Source organism: Astyanax mexicanus, chromosome 6, assembly GCF_023375975.1.
Source record: "Astyanax mexicanus isolate ESR-SI-001 chromosome 6, AstMex3_surface, whole genome shotgun sequence".
NCBI classification, from domain to species: domain Eukaryota; kingdom Metazoa; phylum Chordata; class Actinopteri; order Characiformes; family Acestrorhamphidae; genus Astyanax; species Astyanax mexicanus.
The window spans coordinates 31,793,718-31,804,888 of NC_064413.1; positions in this window are offsets into that span (position 1 = coordinate 31,793,718).

Sequence of the window (11,171 nt, forward strand, 5' to 3'; positions counted from 1 at the left end):
TTTGCTTCTGTAGTTTTTGATACTGATATATGGTTGCTTCTGTGGTTTTTGATACAGATATATTTTTGTTTCTATAGTTTTTGAAATGATATATTGTTGCTGCTGTAGTTTTTGATACAGATATATTTTTGTTTCTATAGTTTTTGACAGATATATTGTTGCTTCTGTAGTTTTTGAAACATATATATTTTTGCTTCTGTAGTTTTTGATACAGATATATATTTTTGCTTCTGTAGTTTTTGAAACATATATATTTTTGCTTCTGTAGTTTTTGATACAGATATATATTTTTGCTTCTGTAGTTTTTGATACTGATATATTTTTGCTTCTGTAGTTTTTAATATTGATATATTTTTGCTTCTGTTATTTTTTATTCTGGTTCCAACTGACTGTACATTTTAATGAAATATGTAACTGTTTGTACACTTATTGTTCTGCAGAAATAGACCAGTAAACACATAATTAACAGATAAACATTGCTCGGTGCGTTCATGATCACAGGCAGTGTGTAGAGTATATATGCAGCTGTATTTCAGTGTTTCAGTAGCAATCTGACAGGATTGTCAGAAAGGTAGAGAATGCACATGTTATGCAGTTATGGGAGAGACAGGCTATATATGGGTAATTAAAGGCGGGATGGTTCGTGCATGTTTAAGTGCAGTAGGTGTGTATTGGTTTTGATTGCTGAAGCTGTTCTATATAAAATACTGGATGAAGAGGTTTGAGCAGTCAGATCATGTAAAAGGAGGAGGAGGAGGAGAATAAGGAAGTACTAAGCAGTAGTTATGGATGCATCTTGTTAACCTGTTGTGAGTGAGTAGGAACAAGGAAATAAAAATGTTTCCAAATGATGCCCAACCTAGAAACATACTTGCATTTATTTCCATATCATTTCTTTCAATTAGACACTTACAAAACCTGCAGGAACACCTTAAAGGATGGTCATCATCACTTACGCAGAAATTTTATTCTAACCACAAAACAAAGGCAAGAATCTTAATATAGTCAGAAATATATTGGTGCTGTCATGCTGAAAGTGTGCTATGTTTCCTCTCAGTTGTCTCTTATATTGTTACAATTTAATGATCAATAAAAAAATGAAATGTAATCAGTTATTACACTTCAATTGTTGCTATAGAAACCCTTTATCACTAAATAAAAAACAAGATATTTAACTATATTTGTACACAATGACACTTACATGTTATCAGAGGGAATTCCTTTCAAAATATCAGATTACAAATATACAAAACAGATTGTAAACCATTAAACTAAACCAGATTAGATTTTTTAGGTGCAGGATCAAATGTCATGTCTGTAGAGACAGCTACTGTGGACTAATGTTTTTTTATTATTATTTTATTTTATTGTTTGAACCAGTTTCTCTGATTTTGCTATTTATAGGTATATGTGTAAAATGAGTAAAATGAACATTGTTGTTGTATTCTTTAAACCACGGACAACATTTCTCAAAAATTCCAAATAAAAATATTTTCATTTAGAGTATTTATTTTGCGGAAAATGAGAAATGACTGAAATACCAAAAAAGACCTTAAAAAATGCAAAGAGAACAAGTTCATATTCATAAAGGTTTAAGAGTTCAGAAATCAATATTTGGTGGAAAAACCCTGTTTTTTAATCACAGTTTTTATGCATCTTGGTATGTTCTCCTCCACCAGTCTTACATGCTGCTTTGTCCTTGCTTGGGAGCCATATAGGTTGGAGTATGTGCTCAAAAACATCAACATATACAACATAAGGTTAAAACATCAGTGTCAGTGGAGCCTAAAATCATTTTATACATCACTTCCTGTGTGCTACATTTTTGACTGTCCACAGAAAACAGATTTTTTTTTTTTACATTTTAAGTGCAATTACTAACAGTGACTATCATATCTTGATGTATAAAGTTACTGTCCAATGAAAAACATGCTTTTTGATTTACTACATAATTTGAACAGACAAACTGTCCCTTACACTGTGTCAAAATTTCTTGATGAACGGACCAACAGAAATACTTAAACATGACCTGAAATGAACTCTTTTTACATTGACTTGCTGTTTTGGAGATAAGTGTTTTTCATTGGACAGTGAAGATAAACTTTCTCGACCTTTTGGTTTGACATGCTGCTGTTGCAACACACATGTGATCTGTTGCGGGTTCTACCATTTTCATTTTTTATTGCACTACACCATGACTCATTGCCAAAAAATGCCACATGATTTTTTTTTCTCCATATTAATTACAGGTAGGAGTAGTGAAACTGCTGTTTGAGTTGAGGGTGTAACTCGTTTTTCTTGCTCTTTGTGACTCATGTTTTGCTATCCGGTAGTAACTTATAGCTAATGTTTAATGCATGCCTCACTGCATACAACAAGATTTACACTGCTTAACATTATTTGCCTTCATAGAGTAATATTAAGACCATTTTCAGAAGGGCTTTTCTATCTAACCTGAGCAAAAACAGCAAGACAGCTTCTTCCCATACTCCACCCGGCTGCTGAACAATAGTGGTATATGTGCAAGCCTGAGGTGCAGCGCTTCAGTCCGAGGGAGCCAGTCACCAATAAAGTGTGGTCAATTCACTACTCAAATGCACATATTGGCTGGTAATTATGATTATCTGATCAGTTAAATCAGGTGGGTTTGAGTGTGGCAGTTATCAAACTGCAGCACTCCAAATCTGAAGTTGTGCAGCCCTGGTGTAAACTTTATAGTAATAATTAACCTTTAATTCAGCTTTATAGCACAGATATGTGGTCCTGTCATAGAATCAGGAGTTAATAGAATGAATTCTCAAAAAAAAAAAAATACATACAAATCTGGAGAAAATAAGAGGTCACTTAAAAATTATTTATTCATTTATTTATTTTTTTATTTTACCAAATGAAAATATAATCAGGAGGAAAATGGATAATCACAAGCCATTAATCCAAGCTAAACTGCTTTATTTTATTTTATTTTTATTTTTTTGCACCAGGAGTGGCATAAAGTTATCTAAAAGCAGTGTGTAAGACTGGTGGAGGAGAACATGCCAAGATGCATGAAAACTGTGATTAAAAACAGGGTTATTCCACCAAATATTGATTTATGAACTCTTAAAACTTTATGAGTATGAACTTGTTTTCTTTGCATTATTTGAGGTCTGAACGCTCTGCGTCTTTTTGTTATTTCAGCCATTTCTCATTTTCTGCAAATAAATGCTCTAAATGACAATATTTTTATTTGGGAGAAATGTTGTCTGTAGTTTATAGAATAAAACAACAATGTTTATTTTACTCAAACATATAGCTATAAATAGCAAAATTAAAGAAACTGATTCAGAATCTGAAGTGGTTTCTTAATTTTTCCAGAGCTCTATGTTAAAATAAATCACACAGGACATTGTATGAAGCAAAAGATCATAATCTTGCCACTATAAATCACTATCACTGGATAGCAGAAGCTACGCAGGGTCCTGTTTCACTGCAGGGCCAATTGGTTTCCAAGGCCACATCGTACCATTCCACGTAGGAGTGGACAAGTTAGACTAGTTGCAGTTCCATTTTTTCCATTTGCTGTGTTGTAAATCAGGACCAGAAGCACCCTACATTACACCCTGCCCTACCCTTACCTCACAGAGTTAGCTACCTAGCATCTTAACTTGCGAAACTGAGCACACTAACTAAATTCGAAACTGTTCTGAGAAAAAAAAAGCCCAGCCTGGTTTCTGTGTCTAGCTGTGTCCAGCTGTGTCCATGTAGAAAAGCTACTAAAACAGTTACTCTCTGTGCTCAGATCTGTTCAGCACTACAGTGGGAAAGAGGCTATAGTCTTGGTCATCATGTTGTAGAAACGAATAGTTTCTATAATAATTCAACACCTAAAGTACCGGTAAATACAAGCAGAACAAGGACATTTATTGGGCCCTATTTTAGTGTGTGCACCACACAGCTTGATTTAGGCTGCGTCAGTGTGTCTTTGCTATCGTAAAGACGGTAAAAGTATGCTTTACATTTTTCAAACCGTGCAAAAAGCATGAACTAATATTCTGTTAATTAATCATGGGTGTGTTTTAAGCATAACGTGAAATAAATCAATCAGCAGTCACTTGTGCCGAGTGTAGGATAGGGTCTATTGAGGGTCCATGATAACCTACAGTTAAGATGACTGTAACAGTCTGTAGCTTTTGGCGAACTCAGGCCTTGCCTTCAGTGTGCTTCTCTATGCCCTTCAGTTCACTTCCACACTTCCATTCTCTTAGGTTTTTTTTTTTTTCTGTCTGCCCTTGATTCCTTGTTTCTGTCTTTTTCCTTTCACCTCCTTCTTCTCCCGCCATCCTTCCTTCCACGCATTTGTAAACACAGGACATTTCATTATAGAGTGCAGTGAAAAAAAAAAATCCATCCTAACAAAAGGAAGTGGATGAAATGGACACAACTGTTGACAGCAGGGTGAATGACGTGGCTGCTGGAAGCTTAAGTTAACCCCCCCACCACCATCACCACCACCTCCACCCATTTCTATGGCTTCTTTCCTCTTCCATTTCTCCTTCAGTCTCTCTACACAGTCTTCCCACCCCCGGCGCACCCCCCTTTTCTCCTTTTTCCCAAGGAATCCATTTCACATAATTAAAGACGCTCAAATGAAATGGCCCCTCTGGAAAAGTGGCTTTCAGCGGTGAGAGTGGGAGTGCCTCAAGGAGCCATCCCGGGCCCACACTCGGAGAGCGCACCATGTGGCTCTGCCTCAGCGCCGATCAATATCATCTCCGTTATTAATATCAAAAGCGCATTACTTTGTTTTGCGTCTGGCGGTGTGCCAAAGCTCCAGGGTCCTGCCTGCCGCTCCCCCCTGGCCATTTACCAGGCCTATAATTTACTTTGGTGAGTTTTTAAGGTATTGTTTTGTCAGGGCCAATCAGGACTGAGTAACAAATGATCCCGGCAGAGTGGTGGGGAGCTCCATCCATAAGTGGCGCACGTGGCCAAATTCATTTTTGAAAGTTTCACGTCAATTACGGCCGTCCTTGACTGAGGGGAGTGGAGATGTTGGAGTGGGCAGGGTGGAGGTCACGGGAAACTGATGGCCCGCGTGACTCTCTGGGAGGGATGAGGTAACAACACTAACAACTGTTCCTGGGCCAGAATTAGACATGACGATATCTTTAATTGCTGCATTGAATTAAGGGGGGCGGCATGCAGTCCATGTTGAGAAACAAAGAAAAAAAAAATTGAGCACTTAAAGGAAGAGGGCCCATCGATTTTCCTGATGCGTTTACCTCATACAGTCAGCCTACCTCAGGGGAGCTGGGGTGATGTGTTGGAAGTGGTCAGACAAAACACCACCGGAGGAGGATTAATAATATAATCCACATACTTTTACATCCTGCTGCTTAACTCCTGTAGCTTCCTGTAGCTACCGTCATAAACTTGTCAGTTTGCTGATCAGATAATTAAGTAGCTGTTGAAGGACTGCAGCTTAATAAACAGCTGATGTGCCACAGAGTTATTCCTGGAATCAACTTTTTTTTTCTTATGAACTGAGTTTTAACATTAATGTCTGAAGACATTAAGTTTCCAAAGAAGAACCTGATCTGATGGAGGACTGTACTTCCCACGAATCCATTTACATGTACATTTACTAATAAAAGCATACACAAGAATACACCTACGCTGCTTATTCTAAACACAGATTAATGATGACAGACTTTCAGAATTGTAGTTCACATTTAGTGAGTGTGCTCGGAGACGATGCACAATGTGTTCAGTTAAATTAAATAGAATAATCTGAATGTGTAAAGTGTTCATGTGACCGTGGATGTGTGTCTAGTGTTTCTTTTTACTTGCAGCTTTTCTTCCAGTTATACATTTTCTTTTTTATTCTGTCTTTTGGAGATATAAGGTTTGGTCTGGCAGCATAAAGGAGAAAAAAAAACAACACAAAAATTTTAGAAAATATTGGGTGTTTTATTTAATGTGTGTACAGCTTTGGTATTCTCAGTCAAAAATAGCTGAGCATTAATTTCTAATGCTACTGTAAGGGCCCTATCATAAGGTGGTATATTGCGATGCTTTTTGCTATCTTTCACCCCGTCAACAGTCTATTTTCACGCCTTACGCCTGTGCCTTTAACATAGCTTCAGCGTTTAGGAATTAATCTACACAGATGCGTGATTTGAGCTGCATATGGTGTAATTTTTGCACCCTAACGATGTCAAAGACATCAACACATCCTAAACCAAGCTATGCAGTCTGCAATTGACCGGTACGCTATGGATCACTGTATAAAATATGGCCCAAAGTGTTTTAAAAATATATGTAAAAAAAATATATAACATTTGTTAAATATGATGGTACCACTTTAAAATAAGACTACCTTTATAAAGAGGTTATGAATGGTTTATAAAGGAGATTATTAATGGTTATTTATTAGGCTGCAAATACTTTAAAACACATGAATACGCAGTTAATAAATAAATAACAACATGGATAGAAACACAACAGTGAGTTAAAAAAATGGCAAAGTAGTGATTCCATGCTTATTTCCACTGTCAAACCTCCAATCAGTATTAAACCTGTCCTATTTATATGTTTATAGGTATGTTTAACTATTTGCTATAAATTAAATGACTCTATTTATCAATGGTTTTAAGGCATTTACATCCTTATCAATAATACTTAATAATCTAATTTATAAACCAATTATAAACCCTTTATAAGGGTAGTCTTATTTTAAAGTGGTACCAATATGATATGAGAACTCGACTCAGGTACATAATGATGCATTAGATAGACACTGCACACCTTCACACTCCCACACCCTCACATTCATGTGTGTGCATCAGGTTTGTAGCTGTGTTTTTTTTTATTTTGAGATTCAATTGTTAAAGATAATTTACCCTATTAGCAACAATAGGGTGCACAAAATTGTCTGCACCTTTTTGCATGCACAAATAATCTAGAAATGCTTATCCAGTCACACGCAGCTACATAGCAACACCTGTATTTCTTGGTGTATACAGTATTCCTGCCTTGTTGCCTTGTTTTGAATTAATCATCCCATTCTCTGGCACAGCTAATATAGAAAGCAAAAGCGATTCACAGTGTAGAAATGTTGTCTTTTATTTTCTTCTAATGGGTGTGATCATGTGACGCATTTCAAACACATGCAAAACATGCCGTTGTTTTTGATGTTGAATTTAATAAAGGCTCTGTGGTTTTTGTCTTCTCTCCTACTCCTACTGCTCATCACATTATGCCGACATATGACCCACCCTACACCACCCTACTCCCTACACCACCCTACTGCCTACACCCTCCCCTCTCACATACTTTACAGCTCAAAGGTCAGATACAGTGTCTCCAAATTCCAAATAAACATATTGCCATTTAGAGCATTTATTTGCAGAAAATAAGAAATGGCTGAAATAACAAACAAAGACGCAGAACTAAATAAACCTGTTTTTTAATCACAGTTTTCATGCATCTTGTCATGTTCTCCTCAACCAGTCTTACACACTGCTTTTGAATAACTTCATGCCACTCCTGGTGCAAAAATTCAAGCAGTTCAGCTTGGTTTGATGGCTTGTGATCATCCATCTTCCTCTTGATTATATTCCAGAGATTTTAATTTGGTAAAATCAAAGAAACTCATCATTTTTAAGTGATCGCTCAGCAGTTTCATCGGAATATTTCAATTAGAATAAAATATTAATTGGCCAGTTGTTGTTTAGTGTTATCTCTGTATTGTCTCACCTCCTCCTCCTCTTCCTCACACTTCACTACTTGTCACTCCTTGCAGATTAATTAAGTTATTTATTTATTTATTTATTTATTTTTCTTTTGTGATCATTCAAAGTGAAAAAAGACATACACTTCTGCTCCAAAGTTTTAAAACTTTCTTGATATTTAAGTAGTGGGAGTCCAGTAAAATTACTTAAACATGTAAAAAAAAAAAAGCCCAGTGACCATAAAGGGTACAAAGTTAAGTGGTAAACGTGTAGGCTTTTGTAAGAAAGGAATCAACCAAAAACAAAACAAAAAAAAAAGAATAATAGTGGTTAATAATGGTTAGCACTGGTTTGCACCTTACAACAATCTTGTAGAAATTAAATTAAAGTACGTTTTTTTTATTGATGCAAAAAATCATTTGTTGAAAAAAAATACTGTATTTTTCGCACTATAAACCAAAGTGTGATAAAAAAAAGACTTTCTTAAAAAATCAAACAAGCATTACACAGATTTCTTTCCTTAAAACATATAGCGCTGTTTGTTCATTTATAGTAAGCTTAGATTTGCAAATTTCTCCAGCATTAAGGCAGAAGTTTTAGCATTAACTTCTAGCGGTTAGCGGGTAATGCTTATGCTGCTCCAGCAGTGCTAGCCAGAGATAGCAGCCAGCTACAGGCCGATAATACTCCCCTCTGAACGGGAAAATAGCGGTTAGCGGCTAATGGTAACACTACTCCGGCCCCGGTGCTGGAGAACTTAACTGAAAATCCTGTGTAACACTGTTCTTCAGTGGAGTGGCTTCACTGCTCCTTACAACCTGGTAAAATTCATACACAAAGCGCTGAGGATTTAAAGGTGCACTGATGATTTTTGGGAAAATTAAAGAATTTTAAGTGTGCCTTATAGTGCAAAAAATACGGTACTTTTATCTCCATTTTTGCTGGTTTTTGCTTTTTTGATTTACTGTAAATCTAACAGTGGTTACTTACATTTTGTCAATTTGTTAAAAATGATGCAAAATATTCTTATTTTTTCCATATCTTTTTCTTTCTAGAATGAGAATTATTAAAGAATCACAGAAAAATCATTATAATTAAAATTGTAGACATTTCCTTCAAGGACGTTATAAATAAAGCCAGTGGATCAGAAGTACAGTTTCCTGCACCAAAAAAGGCTTTTGGAAAAACTGGATCAAATCCAGTTGGACTGAATCCACACAGCAGCTTGTGTGATTGGCAGCTTACCAGCTTGTGTGATTGGCAGCTTACATGACAACACTTTGTAGCAATCTGTGAAGAGAAGACTCTTCTGGAGCCGCAGGTTTAACAGACTGTAGAGTATCAGTTAGAAAGTCATTGCTGTGAGAACAAACAAGTAGAACGAAACAGCTATCAACCAGTTTTTCCAATAGCCTTTTTTGGTGCAGGAAACTGTACTGATCCACTGGCTTTATTTATAACTTCCTTGAAGGAAATATCCGAATGAACGGCCCTTCGTTAAATGAACATCGTTAAATGACATCAGCAATGTTGCAACTTTCCTGCTATTGATTTATTTGATTTATTAAAGTGACTGATGAAATAATTTGACTTTATATTTTTTATATTGTCTCCATGCTTAGCTGAGGTAAAACAGAGTGGACACCTGCATAGCAGAAAAGAACAAGTGAAAATATAAGTTGAGTAAGCTGGGAAAATATGATTTCTGTGTATTCTGTGTAAATATGATGAACGTTTAAAAGATTTAGAATCTTAAGTAATTGTGTGTAAGTTTTGATGGCAGAGTAAAGAGAAGGAGATATAAGAAGAGAAGGAGATATAGTGAGAGTGAGAGAGTGAATGGTGCTGTACTGGGGTTTAATGGAGGATGTTGGAGGTGTTTAACAGATGTGGAAGGTTACATCTCTGTTGAAACATTTGGCCTCCAACAATCAGGGTCACAGCTTGGTTCGCGCCCCATACTGATGCCCCTCGCTGAGGGACCACGGGCGACTGCAGCGCCGGCGAGGGTGCTAATTTATGCTCTTGTAGTTGTGTTCGGTGCCAGGTGCGAGAAACACGCGGCGCAGGGCGGCGTAAACACTCAGGTACACTTCGCTTGACGTCCAAAGTGAGAAGAGAGAGAATAAAGAACGGTGTTCTGACACATGAAAGCCGGAGAACACACCAAACAGCAAAACAGACAGACGCTGGAGGAGGTGAGATGGCCAGAGGCGGTCTGTGTTTGCAAAGGGAACAGCCGAGCGAACATGATAGGAAGAAGTTGTTGCTTCACACTGTACCCCTGAGCTACAGCACTTCTGTTAAGCCTTTGAATGGATATAGAGAAATAGCTCAGATCTGATAGATAAGAAATAGAGATCTCTGGAAGCTCACACAGCTGCTCTTACAGCGCTAACAGAAGCTGCCAGAAAAATGAGCTAATAAGTTGTTGTGGTAAATTCTCTACGTTTAATCATCATAGCTACTGAATACTGTCATTCTTATTACAGTATAATATCACAGAAATAAGCTGCTGTATTTTTATCAATGCAAATATCATTGCTGCATTCATTTTAACACTGTAAAGTCGGAACTAAGTAAAATACAGCTCTGGAATAAATTAAGAGAGAAAGAGACCACTTCGGTTTCTGAATCAGTGTCAGGATTGACCCAGGTAGGGAGACGAGGAGACAACGTAAGTGCAGGTAAGAATAGGAATTTAATAACTAAACAACAAATAAACAAATAGACGGGTAAACACAGAACAATGAAATGAATAAGAAAACCAACGTGATATAAAACTAACATAAACAAACAAGAGATACTATAAAACTAGGCAGGATAAACTAAAACAGGGCAAGGGAATAAACTAGGGAAAACACAGGGAACTAAAATATAACAAAGGATAAACAAAAGATATACAAAGATATACACTAAGGAGGGAACTAAGGAGCACGAGAATAAGCAAGATAAATATCAATTACAAACAAAGAGGGAGGCTATACAAGGAAAACAAATGAATGAAACAAGACTATGAACTAAACAAAGCAGAGACAATTACCAGGAATAAACAAGATAAACAAGGAACTAAAACAAGACGGGATAAACACAGAGCAGGAAACCAAGGAGCGCAGGAATGAACACAAGAAACAGAGGTACGACAAGCAACAGGGGTTAGGGCAAAGACCAACCAAGGACAAGAGACAGAGGAGGGCTATTTAACACACAAGGGAAGTGGAAACACCTGGGGCTAGGGGGCGGAGCTACAAATTGACACAGGTGGAAAAGTACTGGAACAGAACACAGGGGCACAGTTCACGTGGAACACACACAGGCACGAGGACAGACAGGACATGACAATCAGTTTCTCTGATTTAGCTTTTTATAGGTATATATTTGTGTAAAATGAACAAATTCCAAATAAACATATTGTTATTTAGAGCATTTATTTGCAGAAAATAATAAATGGCTGAAATA